General features: G+C 33.2%; 1 pseudogene; it reads right to left on the minus strand.

The window, feature by feature from the left end:
- Positions 1–7,271: 7,271 nt before the first annotated feature.
- The window catches only part of LOC107854815, a 53,874-nt pseudogene continuing 35,408 nt past the window's right edge, over positions 7,272–25,737 (minus strand).

The raw sequence follows: 25,737 nt of genomic DNA on the forward strand, positions 1-25,737 counted from the left end.
TGAACTTATTGTAGAAGTTCAAAGTTGTGAATACAGAGTTACAACTTCATTTGATTGTTCATATGATTAACTTGAACATATGTTTGAAGTTCTTGTTGTAAAATACAGATTTTACTACACCCAAAAAAATAACAAGGACAACTTTTTCACACCCTTAAGGCTCAAATGCATCAATGCGCCTTTAAGAAAATTACAGAGACATCCTTAAGTAGAGGGTCTTCTTCGAAAATGGTTCTTTATCTTCATTTCATCTTAAGAAAGACCCTACAAACTTTATTTGATACACTATAAAAAATAAAAATTCAGAATATTACTTAAATATGAGAATTTAAAACGTTAATCACCTATTCAAACCAAAAAGTATATCTCTAAAGGTAATTTTTTTTCTTTTTTTTTTTGTAGTTACTTCTAAAATTTGTGTATTAATTTTTATCATATTTATTTTTTCAATATTATGTTTTTATATTATTATTTTTTGAAAAATAAATTAATATGATAGAAAATGAATTATTATCACAAATAAAATATGAGAAAATAAAAAAAATTATAAATGAAATAATAAATTTGATCCTACTAGGTGTGTCAATTTATTTGCAATAACTTTTAATGTGATAAACAATAAATTGCAATCACAAATAAAATTTGAAGAAACAAGAATTTTTATGGATAAATAATATGGGTACAGGTCTATTTGTCCTCTTAATTCTTTTCTCTGAATGTTTTTCGTAACTTAAGGGCCGTCGGTAGTGTATTTCTCGAATCTATAAAGGGTTTGAATTTGATCCCCATGAAAGAAGGATTTTGTATATCTTCTTGAAGTATGTGATTATTAAGAAAAGAGAATCTTGATCTCTATGACTGTTTCATAAGTTTATGGAATTTTTGAGATGCTTCTTCAAAGGGTACCCTTTAAATAGGTGTAATTTAGGGGTTGAGTAGATTAGTCTCCAAAATAGTTTTAGGGTAAAGTAGCTTTCAAAAACTCTAAAAAAAAATTATTAATCTTGTAGAGTCCCACAAATTTTTGATGTATATAAATATTATTTCTTTTTATCGTATAGAATATGAACATAATAGAAAGTATTCCATAGAATCATCTTGTATAATATTAATTTATTTTAAGTTGTCTTAAACAATCTATTCGTTTGCTCTTCTTCACCTTATAAGTATTATTGTTTTTTTTCATAGTTGTCATACAAATTATTTTGTGTTTATTTATTTGAATGTGATGATAATTAAAAGGAAAAATTACCTAAAAGAACAACTTAAGTTTCTAAACTACTAAAAATCTCCCCACTTTAAAAATATTATATATATCCCAACATTTACTACTTTTACTAAAAGTTGAAATACATGTTAAAGTCCCCTCATCCTACCCCCTTACTTTACCAAATTAAGAACGATTTCTTCTCATTCTATGCCATTATTTTAGGGGCCGGTTTCAATCATATCTTTTCCTCTAATTCAAATTTTTGAATTAAGATAAATTTTTTCCCTAAAATCTTTTTCAATTTCTTATAATCGTGGCTAAGAATTTTATTTCTAAAAAAAATAATTTGAAATTTTTTTTACAAAGTAATTTTTCGGTGTTATGGACTAGTCACCGACACCTATGACTCCGGCGGAGCAGCCGAAAACTTCATGATTTGTGCTTTGGAAATTTCACCAAAATCATGTCTTTTTTTAGAATTATCATGTTGTTCTTTAATTTATTATATGGTGCTTGATGCGAATTTTACAAAGAAAGAAAGAAGGGAATTACTTCTTCTTTTTTTCAGTTGTGCTCTAGGATTTTCGATTTTGGAAGATATTGTAGCTTTGTGTTTATGTTTCTTTTTTTTTGTTGGGTGAATCTGTACGAAATTTTGGTTGAATTGGGAATGCCCTTTTGTTTTTTGTGTTTTTCTAGATAATCTGTTGATTTTTAGAATGAAGAGATATGCTTTCGGAGGTATTTGCATGTTTAGATCTGGGAAATTTTAGGCCGAGATCCATATTTAGATGCTAAAGATACTTTTTTCGATTTCTTGTATCTCTTGTTCTCTGTTTATGTTTTTATATGTATCTCTTATTTTTTAAGTTTTAGTAAAATAAGTATATCAAAAATACATGCTAGTAAGTTTAAAGATACATATTATGTACGAGGGTGTTTCGTATGTATCTCACATTATTTTTTATTTCGATTCAATTATTTATATCAAAGATACATATTTTATAAAACAACAAATACATTTTAAGCCTTTTGTATTTTTGGTTTTGTGTTCTTGTGGATTTATGTATCTCTTGTTATTTCAGATCTGGATAATTTTAGGCTTAGATACATATTTAGACATACATGATACTTTTTTCAATATCTTGTATCTCTTGTTATCTGTTTACGTTTTATATGTAACTCTTGTTTTTTAGTTTTAGTGAAATCATCATACCAATGATATATGTTAGTAAGCTTAAAGATTCATATTGTATATGAGGAGTTGATATATGTATCTCGCATTATTATTTTTTATTTTTTTTGGATTCAATTATTCATATCAAAGATACATATTCTATAAAATAATAGATACAATATAAGCATTTTGTATCTTTGCTATTATGCTATTGTAGATGTAGGTATTTTTTGTTATTGCCTATATATATTTTCTGGATGTTCATACTTGTTTATATTTTTCTTTGCAGGTTTTCCCCATATGTAATGATGAGGTATCATCCACTTCCACTAATGTCACTAAGAATCTATAGCTCTATGACACTTTGTATTCAACCAAATTATTATATTGAAAGCAGTTAAAGATTTATTGAATATGTCGAGGGAAATGTACAAGTTTTTTATTAACATATTCTACTGACATAAATGCTATTTGAATTGATGGGTATGACCTTCATGCATATTTATTGAGTATCTTTATATATGAACTTTCACTCTGTTCAGAAAATAAACTACTTTCGTTTCTAAGATGATCAAAAACGGATTCAGAATTTTGAATGCACGTTGATAAGGATAGGCTTCTGCTTTGACTACCTTATGTAAATTGTCAAGTATCACTCTGTAAAAGTTCTATATTCAAGAGGTAAAAAAAAATGTTGGAAAAGTGCTAAGCAGGAAAACTTAAGATTCATTAGAAATTAAAATTCTTTTGTAGTAAAGTTTGTAGAATAGAAAAAAAAAAGTTACAGATTCAGACAACTTATGATCCTTAGTCTTTTCAAGATATAGCACGGAACAATGCTTCTTTGAATTTAAAGGAAGATTGGGAAATATACAATATGATGAACTTGAAAAAACTAAAAAGAAAAATAACAAAAAGTTTCTACAAAAGAAAATAGTACTCGAAAAAAGTATTCGAGCTAATTTGCAAGCACCATGAATATTCCATGGGATAATTGCTATTTATCAACAACACAGATACCAGATAACTCTATCCACCAGAGCTTGAATGGATCAATATAGAAATCATCTAGTGTTTTGACATCTTATAATTCTAAGTGAGTTTTTTCATGCTATAGAACAGAATAATGCTTCCTTGAATTTCAAGGAGGATTTGGAGCATATACAATAGGATGGACTTCTAAAACCTAAAAACAAAAAATAAGATAAACTCTCTACAAATAGAAAATAATATAGTACAAGTAAAAGGCAAAAATAATTTTTTTCTTCTCCTTTCAGCCAAATCACGTTCAATTTATGTTTCTCAGACTCTTTAAAAATGGTGCGTGCATGTTTGAAGGATCCAACAAGATCAAGACATTAGTTTTTGAGATTCTAGTAAGATAGTCTCCAACTAATATGACTATATCCACTTACAGAGGTTAGTCCCCCGCCGACATGATGTTAAATATCCATATACAATCCTCTGAACAACATTTTAGGACATAGTTGTAATCATACAAAAAAAACTTCATAATCTGTTACAAAAATAAGATGTATTTTAACATAATGAAAAAAAATGATAGATACATACACTGCATCATCGTGCACAAAAAATAATGAGAGATACATACACTGAATAATCTTTCGTATGCTTACATCACTAAAACTAAAACATCACGAGATACTTATTTATACACAATTAGATTACTAGAGATATAAGAACATGAAAAATGTATCATGCATGGTAAAATATGTATCTTGGCCAATGACCAACTTAAAATAACTACAAAAGTGTTACGTAAAACAATAATCAATTTTATGTTAGATACATAATCTATTAAACAAGAGATAATTAACTAATTCTGATACATTAAACAAGATACATACCTTTTCTTGTCCGATCTTTTCACATAGAAATTGAAGGAATGCTCAATTCCCTACCTTTTCATACCTTGCTCAATGGCTCAATCGCATAGAAATTGAAGGAATTCGGTGTTATGGACCAGTCTTCGGCGCCGATGACTCCGGCGATGCAGTCGAAAACTCCACCATAACCTCCGTCATTAATCACCAACGACAGCGGAGTAACTCAAGAATTTAGAACGGCAGAAGAGTTGGTAGCGAAAGTTATAACAAAATCAAGAAAAACAAGAAAATAGTCGTACAAATAGTTTGGAAACTGATTATGAAAGAGAATTTGTTTAAAAATATGAATAACAAACAAATTACCTTTTCTCATGGGATTTTATTGAGTTTTTACTATAATTAGTTAGGTTAATTGCTATATTAATGCTAGTTAGTCGTTACATCCCTTAAAATATGTGAATTAGTTTAATTATTACATGTATCTGTAGGATGTATCTAGCATAATCTAATATATCATCAAAGGCTAAAAGTTGGGATTTTTGGTAAATACCAATAAACATGTCATTATATAGGTAATTTTAACTAATTAAAATGTGATTACAAGTATGTGCCATTTGTGGAGATGACTCTATTTAAGGGTATCTTCATAATTTTCTTGAAGGTGCATTGCTGCACACGAGCCTTTAGAGTGCGAAAAATTATCCTTATTATCACATCAGTGTAGAAAATAGCTTTTTTGAATTCTTCGATTGCACAATTAATATTGAAGGTACTTTAAAGTGTATGAGCCGTTCTTCAGAATGTAAAAGCCTTAATGAAGGCTCAAGACTAATAGAGCACATGCAGTGTAAATATATTTAGCAAACAGTCTATTTTTAAACTTGAAAATTACACACTAAAAGTGCTCTACCACCCATGTGTTTTCACAATTTTGATTATGAAAAATCTGATAATCCCATTATTAAAATTGCCCCTCCTTCAACACTAGTTTTTATCCGAAATTCCATAAATATAAAACTTTAGAGATTCACCTATTTTATGTTGCCTATGAGGGGCAATAAGTGGGTGAAGTTTGCTCTATGGAGTAGCTTAAGTATTCGGTTTCATTTAGAGATTTAATGCCAATGTATATAGGGGTAGTAAATCCAAATCGGTAGACCATGAAGCAAACTTCACCCACTTTATGCCTTCTTTTTTGTTTTTTATATATACGTGTGTGTTAGAAAACCAATTCTATTAGTATTTAATAAAAATTTTAAATAAAGCGGTGTTACATGACATTGTTTCGGTTAACTTACATTTGCTTTTATTGGTGTCCAGTTATCTTCGAATAATAGGTTTGCCTCTGCGTAGAACACCTTCACCACTAACCAAAATAGTTTGGAGGTTTGAATCACTCGAAGAGTAACAAAAATATCTTATAGGACTTCCCTGGGTGAGGTGAGAAAAAAAAAAAAAAAAAAAGCGTCCTAATAGTGGCTATCAAGCTAAAACTAGCTTTTCTGATGAATCTAATTGATGGAATTTTCCAATTTTGATGTCAAAAAAGGCACAGTCTTCCCCTATTTTTGCCAATCCAACTTCGCAAAGAATGACATTCACGGAAGGTCATTATCTTGCTCTTTGTAACACTAAAATCACAATATAAATCATTTACGGATCGTTTGGTAGAGTGTATAAGATAGTACTAAATAGGGTGTACTAGTAATATTGAGATTAGTAGTGATGGGATTAATAATATTGGGATTAATAATGCTTAGATTATTTTTTATGCAATATTTGGTTTGATGTGTTGAAAATAATATGTATTGTTGTATTTTAAAAAGAATATTGTTTGTTTACAAAAATACTCTCAACATATTATAACTTTCTGTATTTTCTTTGCAAAACTTTTTTATTCTTTTTTAAAAAATTAAAAAATCAACAATATAACTAATAACTTACTTTAGAATTTTAAGATTTAATCATTCAATTGCAAGAATTTTTTATTACTATTATCTTTCTTTATTTGTTCATCATTTGTTTGTTGTTCCCACATTGTATTATTCTTAATTTGGAGGGAGGTACATGAAACTTTTAAATGAGACAATAGAATCATTATTAACATAAAATTGTGTTCCATAGAGTGTTAAAGCTAAGTAGAAAATTATTTTTATTTGTGAATAGCCTATTACAAAATTAAAGCTTACATGCAATCATGCAATTTGTTTTTGAATTTTGACCAATAAGTATTTTTCAAGTTAGTGGAGTAGTTTTTTTATGACTAAAATTATTTGGAGGGATATTTTTATCTTGATAACTAGAAAAGAAGTAATTTACATTGAATAAATTGAAAAAAGATTTAGAAAAAAAATTAAAGAATTTGATAGTATTTTTGCCTTTACTCATATTTATTCATGTATTGTAATCAGGGATTACTAATCCCATCAAATTAAGTGTATTAGTTATACATCATATAATATCACGTAGGGTATATAACTATTCCATGTATTAGTTATATATTGCTCTAAATTTACTACCAAATAATGTATTAAATAATCTCATCATTTAATCCCAAAATTATTAAAATAATACATCCTTCCAAGTGACTCTTTATAGGACTATAGTAAGAAAACTAATTTTAATAATAGTAAAGTTACTAAACTATGCGTCATGACTCACAAAACTAGTTTTAATAAGAGTAAAGTTACTAAACTATGCGTCAGTGGCTCAGATAATACTTATCATTGGAAAGTCAAATTTTGGGCTTCTGAAAATGACATGTTGCTGCGACATGTCATTTTGGCACTGTATACATACGACACGAGAATTTATATCATAAAATTCAGTTTTTAGACATAAGAAATTAAAAGGAAAAAAAACAAGTTGTTGCAAATCGTATGTACAAATCTGAAAGATCTATCAAAGCATGCTTCTCATCATCGCCGATTTTTAAGAATCGCTCACTAATCTTGAAGTGCTTTTTTATCCAAGAAGACAGCATTAGATGCATGCAATCCCTTGTGACATTCTATAACAAAAACTCAAAATCCCTTCTTCACTCTGAGGAGAGAACTTTGGTTTCTAATTGATTAGATTTTGAGAAGAATGAAGGCCATGAGAGGTACATTAACAAGATGTTGCGGACGGTCGATGCCCCGATAAGCATGTTCATTACAACAATCTGCAATTGAATTGCCTCTAGAAGAGAAGCTCCTCCCATAATAAGGCCTGTCATTGCACCTGGAAGTGATGTAAGTCCAACTGTTTTGGCATTATCTAACACAGGAGAAAGAGCAATGACAAGTGATATTTTCACTTGTTGTAGTGTCGATTACCTTGGAGTTTCCCCTAGAGCCAATGTTGTCTCTACCTAGCCAAAGAAAGAAATTATTTGAGTATGCATAACGCTAAAGTTGCCATTTACCAAAATTGAACATAATTATCAAATAAATATGTGATTGAAGGGAGCCTCGGAGTAACTCATAAAGTTACAATCATGTGACCTGGCTGAGGTCACGGGTTCAAGCTATGGATACAGCCTCTGACAGAAATGCAAGATAAGGCTGAGTACAATAGACCCTTGTGATCTGGCCCTTCTCCGAACCCCAAGATGTGTGAGAACTATTAGTGCATCAGGCAGTCCTTATAACAATATGATTGCAGATTGTTTAAAGTTTTGGAGATTGTAGAAGAATTGGAGGGGAAAAGGGTCTAACTTTACCAAACCCTAATTTTCAGTTTATGTGACATAGTTATTCTCGGCACATTGTTTTTGTGTAACTATTATTATAAAACGTTTAAACTCGTTACCTTAAAAATGTAATAATATTTTGTGGTCATAAAAGCTTCCATTAACAGTAAAATGGGAGGAGTAAAGTTAATCGTTTACAAATTTAGAGATGTGTCATTTTTTTTAAACCAACTAAAAAAGTATATCACTTAAATTGGAATGAACTTCATATTTGTTAGATGTTTTACATAATATAATCCCGCCATTAGAAACAAAAGTCTACTTTTGCCCTTGACCTATAGGTGTCAAATGGGCCGGGCCGAGCTAACCCGGAACTGGCCCTTCCATTTTAACCGAGTTGCGGGCCGGTTAAGGGTCGGGTTTGATGTTAATCGGGCTGGGCCGGGCCAAACAGTAAAAAAATTAAAACCCACCCTAACCCGGCCCACTTAACCCACCAAAACCCGGTTAAAAACTGGTCAAACCCGTTTAAAAAATAAATAAATAATCGAATATACACTATATACACTCCAATATACAATATATATTTTTAAAAAAATATATAAAAAATTACACATATATACGTACCATTCAATATATAATTATATATGACTATACGTACTACTTTAAATAAAACATATGCTATAATAGTATAATATATATATATATATACACTACAATATATATATATATATATATATATATATATATATACTAATTTATAAAATATATACACATGTATACGTTAAATATATACTACTTTAGAAGATATATACACATATATATGCACCATTCAATATATATGTACTACTTTAAATAAAATATATACTACAATATACATATATATATATACAACAATATGTATATATATATAGTTACATACTAATTTATAAAACATATACACTTGTATACTTTAAAGATATACTTCTATAGAAGATATATACACATATATACGCACCATTCAATATATATGTACTACTTTAAAAAAAGTATAAACTACAATATATATACTAATTTATAAAACATAAAGTAATGTATACGTTAAATATACATGTCTATAGAAGATCTATTCACATATATACACTCTATTCTATGTATATGTAATATTTTAAATCAAATATACTATAATATATATACATTACAATATATATTTAGATAGTTATATACTAATTTATGAAACATATACACATGTATACGTTAAATATACACGTCTATAAAAGATCTACTCACATATATACACTCTATTCTATGTATAATTGTATATGTAATACTTTAAATGAGATATACTACAATATATATATACATTACAATATATAGTTATATACTAATTTATAAAATATATACACATGTGTACGTTAAATATACACGTCTATAGAAGATCTATTCACATATATACACTCTATTTTATGTATATGTAATACTTTAAATGAGATATACTACAATATATATACATTACAATATATATTTGTATAGTTATATACTAATTTATAAAATATATACACATGTATACGTTAAATATACACGTCTATAGAAGATCCATTCGCATATATACACTCTATTCTATGTATATGTAATACTTTAAATGAAATATACTATAATTTATATACATTACAATATATATTTGTATAGTTATATACTAATTTATAAAACATATACACATGTATACGTTAAATATACACGTCTATAGAAGATCTATTCACATATATACACTCTATTCTATGTATACGCACCATTCAATGTATATATACTACTACTTATAAAATATACTACATTATATATACATTACAATATATATAGATATACTTATATACTAATTTATAAAACATATACACATGTATAAGTTAAATATACACTTCTATAGAAGATATATGCACAAATATACAAAACATATGCTACTTAATATAATAAATTAATAATATTTGATAGTAAATTAATAATATAGTAGAAGTAAGTTTTTAATTTAAAGTAGAAAACTAGAAATTCAATTTAAAATTTTAAATCGTTAAATAAAAAAAAATAAAAAACAAGGACTAAGTAGTGAATGAATTTGGGGAATTTTATTGATTGCAAAATGATCCAAAATTTATAATTTACATGAATGAAAAATCTATAAATTATGCATCATTTTTTCCAACTCATTCATGTTAATATTAATTGGAACTTGCATAGGATAGTCGAAGTCAACGGGGGCAAAACCATGCATTGAACTTGATTCTGCTGAGTTCTCCCGTGAAGTCATAATTTTTTCAAGTTTCAGCTCATCGCTCGGCTCCGGTTCCATTCCTTGGTTTCTTCTTTCCGCTCTAATCCAATCTCTGAGGCAAACTAGAACATTCATTGTATTGCTTCCCAATGAGTGTCGGTTGTCTCCAAGCTGTTGTCGTCCCTGACTAAAGGCGCTCTCTGATGCAACGGTTGACATTGGAACATTCAAGATATCTCTAGCTAATCTTGAAAGCACAGGATATTGTGTTTCATTACTCCTCCACCAATCCAACGTGTTGATCCGTCATCTGCGAAATCCAAAATATCTTTTTTTATTTTTTTTTATTTTTTAGGCCGGGTCGGGCCGGTTAACAGGCAGGCCTGGATCGGGCTTGGTCTGGGCCGGTTTAACCGAGCCTATTTTAACAAAATAAACAGCTCGGGACCCAGAACCCTAAAGCCCTAGGGCTTACCGAGCTGGGTTAAACCGGGCCGGGTTAGGTAGTCGGGCCGGGTCGGGCCGGCCCACTTGACACCCCTACCTTGACCTCCTTAATGGCCCAATTTTCTCGAATAACTTGGACACAAGGGATCCGCTCATTTTACACTGGACCTCCGCAAATGTACCAAAAGTCTAACGGCAAATTAAGCTATTTCATATGATGACAACAACAACAACAACAACAACAACATCAACAACAACAATAATTGTCATGCCTGCAGTAAAATTAAAACTTGACATACCAGGGATATTAGTGTCTTGATATCATCACGTAGTTTTTCATCGTAACACCAGTGACAATCATTGTTTTGCGAACCATCATCCTTGCGACGGGGATAATGTAACGAGGTGTGAAGGGGAAAACATTCAAAATAACCAATAAGCACATAGTAACCGCAATTCCAGCAGGAATTGAAACTCCGGCTATATACTTTCCTCGTTGTATATGTTTCGAACGTTTTCCTACCGTATAACCAGCAATTGTAACCTACAAAATAAAAAAAAAATTGGTTATAAAATATAATCCAATATCCGCAGTGGAATTGGTTTGAATAACCGGATAGATATAATAGTTAGATATTATAGTAAGCTACAAAATGTATCTGTCAAATAATTAAAAATGATTTCACTGGATCTAGTTTTTGCTTGTTTTATTTTTCCAATTATTCTCCTTGAAGCTTTGAGGAAGGATTGTTAGTAGGTTTTGGTGTTTATCTGGACGATTAGAGCCTAAAGGTGGCAAAATGAGCCAATATTTTAGTAACCCATCCTATTCCGCTATGTTTGAACGAGTTGAGTTATGATCCAATTATTGACTTGATCTAACGGATTGGACCCAAAATAACACATGTATCTGCTGGGCAAAAATTAACTAGAATGGAGTGATGGACTGAGATTTAATGAGTATTTTGTAAGACAAAATTTATTTTTCGAGAAAGATTTTATTCAAAAATAATTTAGTGTTTGATTGGAAAGAAAAAATATTTTTTGGAAAAAAAATAATTAAGATCGATAATAAGTTTAATTAGCAAATTTTATAGTAAATTGACGAGATTTTTGAGTGCGGAAGACCAACAAGAAAGTGTTGGTTAAGCTAGTGTGTGTTCAGTATTTTTGGTGAATGAGTTAGTTGCACTATAGGTGTGAGTTAGTTACAATGTACAATGAAATACACGTGTGTACAAGTTGGTTAGTTAGTTGGGATTAGAAGTTACTCTATAAATAGAGGTGTGTAGATAGTGTGTGTAGAATAATTCACTCATTGATTCAATAAAAGTTAAATTTCAGTTTTTTCCTCTTTCTCTATGAGCTGAAACTCATCTCCATGGATCACCATTGTTGATTCTCAACATGGTATCAGAGCTCTCGATCAAGTACTTGATGTGTCAACACTAGATCACTGCAATACGATATCTCTCTATTTTTAGTGCAGCTACTTCTTTGAGAAATGAGTGCATTAATTAAACACAATAAGGGAGTTAAGGTTTGTAGTTTATCAGTAAAGTTTGTGATGAAATTGTGTAATATCGTGGGACAATCTCTCTAATTCTTTACAGTAACATAATGGCGACGGATAGAGATCCACACACGAGCAATACAGCTAGATTAGGTTGGGGGAAACAGTTGTAGATGGTAATCATCCTCTGCATCTCCACGCATGAGATACTTCAGGTAGCTCTCTAGTCTTAATTCAGTTAATTGGCTCGGAAAATTACTCATTATGGAGTAGGTCAATGAAGATAAGGTTACTAGGTAAAGGGAAATTGGGTTTTGTCACTGGATAGAGCGCTAAATATAAGTTCCCTGCATCCTTGCATGATCTTTGGTTTAAGTGCAATGCTATAGTGCTTTCCTGGATTATGATCTTAGTTAGTAGGGAGTTATTAAGTGGTATAGTGTATGCGAGTAATGCTCAATAGGTGTGGAATGATTGACGGAGAGGTTTGACAAGGTTGATGGATCCAAAAATTTTTACTTACATAAGGAAATCACCACACTCAATCAAGGAGTAATGTCTATGTCAATTTACTTTTCCCATTTAAAGGAGTTGTGGATGGAGTATGATACACTTATGCCTTGCCCAAGATATACCTTTGAATAGTCAAAGACCTATGTTGCTTACTTTGACTATCAGATATTGATGTAGTTTCTGTTAGGGTTGAATGAGTCATACAATTAGTGTAGAAGTCAGATTATGATGCTTGATCCTCCTTCTAATATGAATAATGCTTACTCTCTTGTTATGGCTGAAGAGAGTCAAAGACTAATGGGAAAATCAGCTTTAAGAGTTGCTAGTTCTGCTAAATTTAGTGATAAGAATGATGCTTTGGTGTTTTTTAATGGAAAGGGAAAATATACTCAAGAAAATTCAGGTTTCAAACCTAAGAAGACTAGTCACCTGCATTGTGACTACTGCAATAGAAATGGTCACACAAGTGGCACATGCTATGCTCTACATGGTTATCCCTCTATCTGGAGAGAAGAAGACAACAATCCCTAGTTCTACCTCAGGAAAAAGTGGTCTTGGTAGAGGCCATATCTCTCAAAATCAAAGTTTTTACTCCAACCATACAACTCCTAAACCTACACAGTTGCCTAAACCAGGAACTGGAGGTTTTCCTTCCAATAATTCTTATGCTCTTATGACTAATCTGTTGTCTCACTAGTTTATGCAGCCTCAACAATATAATATACCTCCATACTCATATGTGTAGTCTCACCAGTAGAAACCACCTTAGTTTTCTCCTGAGTAGTATCAGCAACTACTGCAGATGATAGACAAAGAAAAGAAACCGTATGACAATGGAACTACTGTGACTTCAACAGGTATAGTTAAGTGTAGTAACTACTTCACTACAAATTAAAAGTGGATTGCTGACTCTGGAATATCTAAACACATGGTTAGCACACTTAACTTCCTATATAAATTACACAAACCTTATACATCACAAGAAGGACAGGTATATTTACCCACTGATAATCATGCTCAAGTTAGAGATATAGGAAGTTCACATATCCTTGGAGGCCTTGAGATCATAGATGTCCTGCATGTCCCTAAATTTAAATTTAACCTCTTATCTGTTCCAAAACTGACAAAAGAGTTGAACTGTTGTGCTATCTTTTATCCTCATTTCTGTATCTTTCAGGACATCTTCAGTAGGAAAGTGTGGGGCATTCAGAAACTTAAGAATGATCTCTATGTAGTGGAAGATCATTGCTTATTGAGAACACAAGGACCAAAACTAAAGTCTCATGATGTGCATGTACATACAGTTTCTAATAATACGACTACTACTACTCTTGCAGCTTCTGCTAGTTAAAGAAAGGATTTATCTCTTTGGCATGATAGACTAGGTCATGCTCCTCTTGCTATTCTAAGAAAGCTAAGCTGATTCAAAAGTATTTCTACTAAGTCTGATGCTACTGTTGTGGATCTGTGCATTGTATGCTCTTGTAACACCCCATACTTTTCCTAGATTAATTTAGCATTGCAGATGTCAAGAGTTGGCTTCAAGAGAGAATGACTTTTAATACATGTAGAATTTTTCAGGTTTAGACCCTTCAATGAATAGAAAATTAAACTAGCTTTCCAATGATATAAGATTCGCTTAAATTCGATAACCGAGTAAGAAGTTATGGCTATTTTAAGTTTCAGTCGTAAAACACCTCAATTTCGGTGCACATCGCGGAGAGGGTTTAAATGAAAATTATCAATTACGAGTGGACCTCCGCGATATTGGCATGTCGCGTAGAGATCCAAATTCATAAATTGTCCCATTCTAGTGGCACTTCGCGATACTGGCACGTCGTGTCAGTGGCCAAAATAGCAAACTAAAGGGCACCGCGATTGTGGCGCATTTCGGTGAAATCCCAGTTCCCACTCGCCTACTTTCCAGTGAGCCACCGCGATAGTGGTGCGTCGCGGTGACCACCTAATTCGAAAAATATTACATTTTTCAGTTCTGCTTAAAAGTTTAAAGGGGGTATTTTGATCAATTCCCAAGCCCCCAATCCGTCCAAAACACAAGATTTAATATATTCAAAAATATTTTATGCTTATTTCATCCACTTTCTCTCAAAATAAAACCCAAGATCATCAAAGCTCCTTCTCCAAGAAAACCTAATTTCTCCATTAATTCTCAAAGGTAACTTAAGATTAAGAATCCCCAATTCAAGAACTCTAAGAACTCATCTCCAAAACATCAATGGAGATCCAAGATTCAAGTGTTTCATCTGAGATTATCAATTAAGGTATGTGGATATCTAGACAAGGATACTCCTTTCATCCTTGTGCCCAAAAACTTATTTTAATTATGAATTTACTTAATTTTATATGATTTCCTATGAAATTCAAGTTAGGGTTTATACACATTATTGTTATTTACAATCTTATGAGATTTCCAGTGATTTAGAAGTTGAATTACACGATTATGTTCATATTTCCATGCATATTGCAGAAATTCCCAGATTTTGAATTAATTTATCAATGTTTACATTATCAAGCATGAACATTATAATGTTTTAACATGAGTTTGATGCATGGGTCATTGAGCCCTAATTAAAGATTACTATTTCAAAAATTATTGTGCTATAAGAACCCTATAACTAGATTACTCTCATAATATAGATAAAGATTTGACCTTTTGGTCCCAGAATAGATATGAAATCCACTTTACATATTCAGATTACAGATTTAGCTTTCCAGAAATATAGTAGATTTTCTTTATAAACCATTATACTATTTTAAAGTGTATTTCCATCAGAATGGGTATACAGATTTAATGGGAGTAGTATTTAGCACCGAGATGGGTACGTTACTACAGCTTCATACCCCAGAACTACATGCCAACGTAGGATTTTGATTGTTCCCACTTCTACATGGATGATAGATATGTGATCACTTAGATAGTTTATATTCCCTGGCAAGAGTATGACTCCTCTCCCCAACGTGAGGATTCATCCTTAGGGAGACAAGAACGTTGGAATCCATGAATGATCACATGATTTATGTCGGTTAAGAGAACCTCCTATCAGTAAAGATTTTCAGAATAGTTTTAAAGTAAAGAAAAGCTTTGAAAGAATTTCCTTCAGATAAAGTATTTTTCCATGTGGAATGACTTTTCAGATTTTACTTAGCCTATATAATTTGAGAATAAAAACTGAATACAGATTTCAGAACTAAGTGTGGTGGCTCACAAGATTTATGTTGTACGCTTTTCTATTCATGATTTATGATCTTCAGATTTCAGATTGCTCAAGCCTATGTGATTCATTTATATTTAGCATACATGATTTTATAAATTATGATGATATTACTTACTTATTGCATTCACCCCCATATACTTAGTACATCATCAAAGTACTGATCCACATATATGTCTATGTGCTACATTATCTCAGTCTCAGCAGCGTGAGTAATTTTTGAGCATCTCATCTACATCCCTACAGTTGGTGAGTCCTCATAGTTTGGGGACTTAGTTTTTCAGATTTCTAGTTTAGTTGTAGATGTTTCATGATTTATTTTAGACAGTTTGATTCAGATGAGGCCTATCCTAGTGACTTTCTAGACTCAGTCAGTAGAGGCTCGTCAAACTACTAGATTCAGTTTTAGACTTTTGATTCAGTATTCAAATTTTTTAGTATTGTTTTACCAAGACTTGTGAGATTAGTATGTTTCAGATAAGTTTTCCACATTTATTATGTTTCATATTCATATTTACCCTATGTTGAGATTCAGATTTAGTATAAAAGCAGTCAGGGTTAGCTCAGGACTACTTGTAGTTCGGAGCACCATGTGAAGTATTGAAAATCAGATTTTGGGGCATTACAAACTTGGTATTAGAGTCTAAGGTTTAGAGAGTCTTAGGGAGTCAGAAAAGCCTCGTTATTTAGAATCTTGATCATCAGTCTGAAGCGCGCCACATCTATGAGCAAAAGGATATGGAGCATTTTAGGAAATCATCTTTTCTTTCATGATCTATCGTGTATTCAGTGTCTCTATCTGCTTCTACCTCATGATTTCACATGATAGAAAATGCCTCCTCGTTGAGCTAACACACGCAGGAATGATAACTAGCCACCTCAGCCCATAGATTCTTTAAATGAGAATATGTCACATGCAGAGTTTTGAGTTGTCTTTTAGGCGCTAGCCCAAGCTATGACAGCTAATGTTCAGGGCAACTGTCAGGATGCAGTCCTACTTCAGAAATATGAGGACTTAGCCGCAGTTAAAATTCAAGATTTTATGAGAATGAACTCGACAGAATTTTTTGGGTTGAAGGCAGGTGAGGACCCACAGTTATATCTAGATTAGGTGAAGCAGATCACTCAAATTATGCATGTTTCTGAATAGGAGAGTGTAGAATTGGCATCCTATAGGCTGAAGGATATTGCTTGTAATTGGGTAATAATGTGGAAGAAAAGTAGAGGGAATAATGCAGCTCCCATGACTTGGTAGATATTTCAGGATGCGTTCTTAGATAAGTTTTTTCTATGTAAGATGAGGAAAGCTAAGATAGAAGAGTTTATAAACCTGAGGCAAGGCTCAATGATAGTGAAGGAGTATTGCCTTAAGTTCTACCAGTTGTCTAAGTATGCCCCTGATCAGATGGCTGACCCTAGGTCAAGCATGAGTAAGTTTATGACCGGTGTGTCTGGGTTGGTAGTTAAGGGGTATAGGACTGCTATGCTCTTGGAGACATAGATCTTTCTAGGTTGATGATGCATGAATAATAGATTGAGGCAAAAAGTTAAAATAAAGAGAGAGAGTAAATAAGAAGGCTAGAACAAGGTAGTTTGATTATGGTTAGAACAGGTCTGAAGGGGGAAATCATATGCAGATTTAGAATCGGTCATTTATGCCCACACCTTCTTCAGCTAGTGCTCCACACCAAAAAATAGGCAGGAATAGTGAGGTAAGTTTTTTATGTCCAGATCTCAGAATAGTATAAGTGGGAAGCCCAATCATCCCCCATGTACTAGGTGTGGTAAGAATCATGTGGGTGGTGTTTGTAGGGTCAGAAAGGTTGTTTTGGTTGTGGCCAGATAGATCATGGAATCAAAGAATTCCCACATGCTAGATAAGAAAATAGGGATGTCTATCCCCAGACTCAGGCTACTAGCACACCAGTCCCTTTAGGTCACCCAATTCCTCCTCAGGGTACATCATCCAACACCAGTGGTAATCAACGCCAAAATAGGTTTTATGTTTTACCATCTCGCCAGGAGCAAGAAGATTCCCAAATGTTGTTACTGGTATGCTTCATGTCTTTTATTTTGATATTTATTTGTTGCTAGACCCTGGATCAAGTTTCTCTACACGACCTCGTTAGTTGCTGTGAATTTTGAAATAAGTTCTGAAAAGATTCTTGAGCCTTTCTTAGTTTCCACCCCAGTAGGTGATTCAGTTGTTACCAAACATATTTATAAAAAGTGTCCTATCACTATTATTCATAAGGTCATGTTAGCAGACTTAATAAAGCTAGATATGGTTGATTTTAATCTTATTCTTGGTATGGATTGGCTCCATTCCTGTTATGCATCTAAAGATTATCGCACTCGAGTGGTGAAGTTTTAGTTCCCTGATGAGCCAGTCTTTGAGTGGTCAGGTAATTCAATGTCTCCCAAGATTCATTTCATATCTTACCTTAAAGCTAGAAAGTTGATATCCAAAGGTTGTATTTACCACCTAGTTCGAGTTAAAGACACAAATTCTAAGACTCCAATAATTCAATCAGTCAGTGTAGTTAATGAGTTTCCTAATGTTTTTCCAGAAGATCTCCCATGGTTATCTCCCAAGAGGGAGATAGAATTTGGTATTGACCTTCTCCCAGATACTCAACCTATTTCTATCCCTCCATATCATATGGATCCCGCGGAGCTTAAGGAGTTGAAAGAGAAACTCAAGGATCTTTTAGATAAAGGTTTCATAAGGCCTAGTGTTTCTCCATGGGGCGCTTTCGTCCTATTCGTGGGAAAGAAAGATGGTTCTCTATGCATGTGCATTGACTATTGCCATCTAAATAAGGTCACAGTCAAGAACAAAAATCCTCTTCCTAGAATTGATGACTTATTTGACCAACTCCAAGGTGCAAGTTATTTCTCAAAGATAAACCTTAGATCCGGCTATCATCAGCTTAAAATAAGAGAGTGCAATATTCCAAAGATAGCCTTTAGAACTTATTATTGTCATTTTGAGGTTTTAGTTAAGTCTTTGGGGCTAACCAATTCCCTAGAAGCTTTTATAGACCTCATGAACCAAGTGTTCAAACAGTATCTAGGCATGTTTGTCATAGTATTCATAGATGATATCCTTGTGTACTCCCATAGTGAGGATAATCATGTAGATCATCTTAGAATTGTTTTGCAAACTCTTAAAGATCATAAATTGTTCGCCAAATTCAGCAAGTGTGAATATTGGATAAGATCAGTAGACTTTCTCGATCATATTATTTTCGCCGATGGCATTAGAGTAGATCCCTAAAAGACAGAAACCGTAAAAAATTCGCCTAGACATATCTCTCTATTCAACATTAGAAGTTTCTTGGGTCTAGCTAGCTATTACCATCGTTTTGTTTAAGGTTTCTCATCTATTTCCTCCCCTATGTCTAGACTGACAGAAAAGAAAGTTAAGTTCCAGTGGTCAGATTCCTGCGAGAAGAGTTTTCAGGAGTTGAAGACTCAACTCACTTCAGCCCCAGTCTTAGTATTAACCGGTGGTATGGATAGTTTTGTTGTTTATTGCGATGCCTCCAGAGTTAGTTTGGGTTGTGTTTTGATGTAGAGAGGTAAGGTCATAGCCTATGCCTCTAGACAGCTTAAGCCTCACAAAAATAATTACCTAACCCAAGATCATAAATTAGCTGCTGTTGTGTTTGCTTTGAAAATCTGGAGACATTATTTGTGTGGTGTGCATGTTGATATGTTCACGAACCACAAAAGCCTGTAGTATGTGTTTACCCAGAAAGAGTTGAATCAATTAGCTGCTGTTGTGTTTGCTTTGAAAATCTGGAGACATTATTTGTGTGGTGTGCATGTTGATATGTTCACGAACCACAAAAGCCTGTAGTATGTGTTTACCCAGAAAGAGTTGAATCTTCATCAGAGAAGATGGTTAGAACTGTTGAGTGTGTTGTATCATCCGGGCAAGGCCAATGTAGTAGTAGACACCCTTAGTAGATTGTCTATGGGCAGTGTTGCTCATGTGGAGAATGATAAGAAAGAGTTAGATCGAGAAGTGCCGTTTGGCTAGATTGGGTGTTAGGTTGGTGGATTCGGCTAAAAGGAATATTTGGGTTAAGAGTAGTTCTGAATCTTCCCTAGTTTCGAAAGTGAAGCAGAAGCAAGATATGGATTCTAGTTTGGTCAAACTGAAGGAGTCAGTTAAAGACCAAAAGGTAGAGGTTTTCTCCCAAGGAGGAGATGGCGTGTTGAGATATCAGAGTAGATTGTGTGTGCCATATGTCGATGATTTGAGACAGCGGATTATGGCAGAAGTAAAAGGTGTGCGTTATTCTATTCTTCCAGGATCCACCAAGATGTACCGCGATTTGTGGAAAATCTATTGGTGGAGTGGTATGAAGAAAGATATAGCAGAGTTCGTATAAAAGTGTGCAACTTGTCAACAAGTTAAGGTAGAGCACCAAAGAACTAGTGGTATGTTACAAGAGTTTGGTATCCCCACTTGGAAGTGGGAAAAGGTGAATATGAACTTTGTAACTGGTTTACCCCGTTCGTGTCATCAGTATAATTCAATTTGGGTTATTGTAGACAGATTGACTAAGTCAGTGCATTTCTTGCCAGTTCATAAGTCTTATAAAGTTGAAGATTATTCTAAGTTGTATATCTGAGAGTTAGTCAGATTGCCTGGGGTGCCTTTGTCCATTATCTCAGATAGGGTTACTCAGTTCACTTCCCAGTTTTGGAGAGCCTTTCAAAAGGGTCTTAGTACCTAAGTTCATCTTAGTTCAGCTTTTTACCCTCAGACAAATGGTCAAGAAGAGAGGACCATCCAAACTCTAGAAGATATGTTGAGAGCATGTACTTTTGATTTTGAGGGTAGTTGGGATGAGCATTTGCCGTTGATTGAGTTCGCTTATAATAACAATTAATATTCTAGCATTCAGATGGCCTCGTTTGAGGCTCTTTATGGAAGGAGATGTAGGTTACCCATAGGTTGGTTTGAAGTGGGTGAGGCCGTTTTACTTGGGCCTGACGTAGTGTTTGAAGCTATGGAAAAAGTTAAGTTGATTAGAGAAGGATTGAAAATAGCCCAAAGTCGACAGAAATCATATGCTGATGTGAGAAGAAAGAACCTCGAGTTTGAGGTCGGTGAGTTAATGTATTTAAAGATTTCACCTATGAAAGGGGTGAAGAGATTTGGAAAAAAGAAGAAGCTTAGTCCCCGGTATATTGGCCCTTACAAAATTCTGAGTCGTGTTGGGAAAGTAGCTTATGAGCTTGAGTTTCTCGTAGACTTGTCAACTGTTCATCCTGTATTTCACGTCTCTATGCTTAAGAAGCGCATCGGTGAATCCACTATTGTAGTTCCTTTAGACAACTTAGATATTTAGAATAGCCTTTCTTACAAAAAGAGTCTAGTTGAGATTTTAGATCATCAGATCTATAGACTAAGGAACAAAGAAGTTCCCATGGTCAAAGTGTTATGAAAAAATCAGTCTGTTGAGGGCGCTACATGGGAAGCAGAAGAAGATATACGAGACAAGTACCCTCACCTCTTCTCCACAAACTCAAACTTTGCCGAAGGTAATACTCTTTCTTAATTTATTTCTTTACTAATCACAGATTCAGCTATTTAGTTGTCCTGATGTAAGTTCATGCATTCACAGATTACATAGAAGCTCAGAATGACTTAGATTCAGTTTCGTAATTTATTTTAATTGTGCATGCTATCATATATCTTCAGATTCCTCAGTATCCTTAGTCAAACTAGAAACATTTGAGGATGAATATTTCCAAGGGGGAGATATTGTAACACCTTGTACTTTTCCTAGTTCAATTTAGCATTTGAAATTTCAAGAGTTGGCTTCAAGAGAGTGACTTTTCATATATGTACAATTTTCCATTTTTAGACCCTCCAATGCATAGAAAATTGAATTATCCTTCCAACGATATAAGATTCGCTTAAATTCAATAATCGAGTAAGAAGTTATGGCTATTTTAAATTTCAGTCGTAAAACACCATTATTTCGGTCATTAGTGCATCGTGGAGAGGTTTAAATGACAATTGTCAATTTCCAGTAGACCTCCGTGATATTGGCGCATCGTGGAGAGATCCAAATTCCCAATTGTCCCATTCCAGTGGCACTTTACGATACTGGTACGTCATGCCAGTGGCCAAAATGGCAAACTAAAGGGCACCACAATTGTAGCGCATCGCGGTGAAATCCGAGTTCCCATTCACCCACTTTTGAGTGAACCACCGTTATAGTCGCGCATCGTGGTGGCCATCCAGTTCAAAAAATGTTGCATTTTTTAGTTCTGTTTAAAAGTTTAAAGGAGGCATTTTGGTTAATTCCCAAGCCCTCAATCCATCCAAAACATAAGATTTAACATATTCCAAAGCATTTTATGTTTATTTCATCCACTTTCTCTCAAAAGAAAAAACCCTAGATTATCAAAGCTCCTTCTCCAAGAAAACCCAATTTCTCCATTAATTCTCCAAGGTAACTCAAGATTAAGAATCCCCAATTCAAGAACTCTAAGAACTCTTCTCCAAAACATCAATAGAGATCCAAGATTCAAGTATTTCATCTGAGATCATCAATTAAGGTATGTGGGGTTATTAATAAATATACTCTTTTCATCCTTGTGCCCAAAAATTTGTTTTAATTATGAATTTACTGAAGTTTATATGATTTTCGATGAAATTCAAGTTAGAGTTTATACCCATTATTGTTATTTACAATCTTATGAGATTTCCAGTGATTTAGAAGTTGAATTACACGATTATGTTCATATTTTCATTCATATTGCAGAAATTCCCAAATTTTAAATTAATTTATCAATGTAACATTATCAAGCATGAACATTATAATGTTTTAACATGAGTTTGATGCATGAGTCATTGAGCGCTAATTAAAGATTACTATTTCAAGAATTGTTATGCTATAAGCATCCTATGACTAGATTCCTCTCATAATATAGATAAAGATTTGACCTTTTGGTCCTAGAATAGATATGAAATCCACTTTACAGATTCAGATTACAGATTTAGCTTTACAAAAATACAATAGGTTTTCTTTATAAACCATTATACTATTTTAAAGTGGATTTCCATCAGAATGGACATACAGATTTAATGGGCGTAGTATTTAGCATCGAGATGGGTACGTTACTATGGTTTCATACCCCAGAACTACATGCCAATGTAGGATTTTGATTGTTCCCACTTCTACGTGGATGATAGATATGTGATCACTTAGATAGGTTATACTCCCTGGCAAGAGTATGACTCCTCTCCCCAACGTGAGGATTCCTCCTTAGAGGGATAAGAACGTTGGACTCCATGAATGCTCACATGGTTTATGTCAGTTAAGAGAACCTCCCTATCAGTAATGATTTTCAAAATAGTTTTAAAGTATTTTCCCTACTAGTAAATAAAATCATTGAAAGAATTCCCTTCAGATAAAGTATTTTTCCATGCAGAATGAGTTTTCAAATTTCACTTAACCTATATGATTTGATAATAAAAATAGAATACAAATTTCAGAACTAAGTGTAGTGGCTCACAAGATTTATGTTGTGTGCTTTTTTATTCATGATTTATGATCTTCAGATTTCAGATAACTCAAGCCTATGTGAGTCATTTACATTTTGCATTCATGATTTTATAAATTGTGATGATATTACTTACTTATTGCATTCACCCCTATATACTTAGTACATCATCAAAGTACTGATCCACATATATGTCTATGTGCTACATTATCTCATAATGTAGGTTCAGGTGCTCAGTCTCAGCAGCGTGAGTAATTTTTTAGCATCTCATCTACATCCCTGCAGTTGGTGAGTCCACATAGTTCGGGGACTTAGCTTTTCAGATTTCCAGTTTAGTAGTAGATGTTTCATTATTTATTTCAGACAGTTTAAGTCAGCTGAGACCTGTCCCAGTAACTCTCTAGACTCAGTCAATAGAGGCTTGTCGGACTACTAGATTCAGTTTTAGACTTTTGATTCAGTATTCAGATTTTTTAGTATTGTTTTACCAAGACTTATGAGATTAGTATGTTTCAGATAAGATTTCCACATTTATTATGTTTTCATATTCATATTCATATTTTTCCTATGTTGAGATTCAGATTTAGTAAAAAACCAGCCAGGGTTAGCTCAGGACTACTTGTAGTTTGGAGCACCGTGTGGCATCTCGAAAATCAAATTTTGGGGCGTTACAGATCTTTGGATAAACAATCAAGGAAACCTTTTCCTTTAAGTACCACCACTACATCTGCTTTTTTCACTTATTACATATTGATATCTGGGGCCCTACAGGGTACCTACACATGATGGTATAAGGTGTTTTTTTTAACCTTGGTTGATTACTATTCTAGATACACTTGGATAGTTCTGCTTAATTCCAAATTAGAATACATAGTTGCTCCTAAAAATTTCTTTATCATCATTAAAAATATGTTTGGTGCTTCTATTAAATGACTAAGATCTGACAATAGTTGTAAATTCTTCAACTGTCTATCACTTGGTATTCTACATCAAAGCTCTTGTGTATATCACTTCAACAAAATGGTATTGTAGAGAGGAAGCATAGGCATATTTTAGAAATAGCTAGGTCTCTCAGATTCTAGTCTTATGTAACTCTAAAGTTTTAGGGAGAATGTGCCTTTACTAGTGTATATCTCATTAATAGATTGCCCTTTACTGTCCTTAAAGGTAAAACTCCTTTTGAATACATATGTTATTCTACTCCTTCTCCTGAGTATCTTAGAGTATTTGGTTGCCTAGATTATGCTACTAAAGTGGAGAGGGTGGATAGGTTTGACACAAGAATTATTCCTACAGTTTTCTTGGTAACTCCTATCTCTAAAAGGGGTACAAACTCAGGGCTTTACATACCAAGGATTTTTAAGTTAGCAGAGATGTAGTTTTCAAGAAGAATGTGTTCCCTTTTCAACAAATGAGTCCTCCTCATATATTTTTTCTCCTTCTTTATTCTATGACTCTACTGATACCCAGTTTGTCCCTTTGGTGATTCCTTCATCCTCCAGTTCTACCTCTGATGGTCATCTTGTTCCAGGTTCAACTCTCAGCTCAGTTCCAGCTATTTCTCATCCTGAATCTGTTACTACTAAATTAACTAAGCTACTCCCTTCATCTTACACTAGAAGAACTTCTACTAGATATTTCAAACCACCTATTTGTCTTAAAGACTATCTCACTAAAGGGTCTAAATCTAACTTTGCCTATCTATATCCTATTTTTGATCACGTTAGCTATGCTACACTCTCTCCTCCTTACTGTGTTGCTTTAACAGCTTGCTCTTCAGTATATGAACCTACTTTTTTTACTCAGGATTTCATGGATCCCAAGTGTATTGAAGCCATGAAGTCTGAAATAATTGCACTTGAGGATAACAATACATGGACTATAGTTGATCTACCTCTTGGTAAACACCTCATTGGTTGTAAATGGGTATTTAAGGTTAAGTATTTAGCATCTGGTGTTGTTGAAAGATACAACGCTAGGCTTGTTGTAAAGGGATTTAATTAGAAAGAAGGGTTGGACTACTCAGACACCTTCTCTCCAGTGGCTAAAATGGTCACTGTGAGATCAGTAATTGTTATTGTTGCAGTTAAGCACTGGCTTGTGTTTCAAATAGATGTTCACAATGCTTTTTTTGCATGGTGATCTCATTGAAGATGTATATATGGTTCTTCCCCCTGGTTTTTGCAGAAAAGGGGAAATTGATAAGGTCTGGAAGTTGCAAAAATCCCTTTATAGGCTTAAGCAAGCTCCAAGGCAATGGAACCTGAAACTGACAGAGGCTGTTATTTAACTTGGGTTTGTACAAAGTCATTATGACTATTCTCTGTATATAAGGAAAATAGGGAA

The sequence above is a fragment of the Capsicum annuum genome, chromosome 10 (assembly GCF_002878395.1).
Source record: "Capsicum annuum cultivar UCD-10X-F1 chromosome 10, UCD10Xv1.1, whole genome shotgun sequence".
NCBI lineage: Eukaryota > Viridiplantae > Streptophyta > Magnoliopsida > Solanales > Solanaceae > Capsicum > Capsicum annuum.